The sequence below is a fragment of the Anomaloglossus baeobatrachus genome, chromosome 2, assembly GCF_048569485.1.
Source record: "Anomaloglossus baeobatrachus isolate aAnoBae1 chromosome 2, aAnoBae1.hap1, whole genome shotgun sequence".
In the NCBI taxonomy this organism is placed as follows: domain Eukaryota; kingdom Metazoa; phylum Chordata; class Amphibia; order Anura; family Aromobatidae; genus Anomaloglossus; species Anomaloglossus baeobatrachus.
Window position 1 is genome coordinate 23,695,070 of NC_134354.1, and position 1,369 is coordinate 23,696,438.

Genomic DNA, 1,369 nt, shown 5'->3' on the forward strand with positions numbered 1-1,369 from the left:
ATGTATAGTGCTGTATATACTGTATACGTATAGTGCTGTATATACTGTATACGTATAGTGCTGTATATACTGTATACATATAGTGCTGTATATACTGTATATGTATAGTGCTGTATATACTGTATACATATAGTGCTGTATATACTGTATATGTATAGTGCTGTATATACTGTATACATATAGTGCTGTATATACTGTATATGTATAGTGCTGTATATACTGTATACGTATAGTGCTGTATATACTGTATACGTATAGTGCTGTATATACTGTATACATATAGTGCTGTATATACTGTATATGTATAGTGCTGTATATACTGTATACATATAGTGCTGTATATACTGTATACGTATAGTGCTGTATATACTGTATACGTATAGTGCTGTATATACTGTATACATATAGTGCTGTATATACTGTATATGTATAGTGCTGTATATACTGTATACGTATAGTGCTGTATATACTGTATACATATAGTGCTGTATATACTGTATACGTATAGTGCTGTATATACTGTATATGTATAGTGCTGTATATACTGTATACGTATAGTGCTGTATATACTGTATACGTATAGTGCTGTATATACTGTATACATATAGTGCTGTATATACTGTATACATATAGTGCTGGATATACTGTATATGTATAGTGCTGTATATACTGTATACGTATAGTGCTGTATATACTGTATACGTATAGTGCTGTATATACTGTATACATATAGTGCTGTATATACTGTATACATATAGTGCTGGATATACTGTATATGTATAGTGCTGTATATACTGTATACGTATAGTGCTGTATATACTGTATACATATAGTGCTGTATATACTGTATACCTATAGTGCTGTATATACTGTATACGTATAGTGCTGTATATACTGTATATGTATAGTGCTGTATATACTGTATACGTATAGTGCTGTATATACTGTATATGTATAGTGCTGTATATACTGTATACGTATAGTGCTGTATATACTGTATACGTATAGTGCTGCATATACTGTATATGTATAGTGCTGTATATACTGTATACATATAGTGCTGTATATACTGTATACGTATAGTGCTGTATATACTGTATACGTATAGTGCTGTATATACTGTATATATATAGTGCTGTATATACTGTATATGTATAGTGCTGTATATACTGTATACGTATAGTGCTGCATATACTGTATACATATAGTGCTGTATATACTGTATACATATAGTGCTGGATACACAGCTGTCAGGAGGATGATCTATTGCCGAGTCGCAGCTCAAAGGTCCTTTTGTAGTGAGTGTGGATTGTGCTCACTGATTGGTGTAAATGCACCATGTGACTGGGTTGTTGAGGTCCTGGCAGGG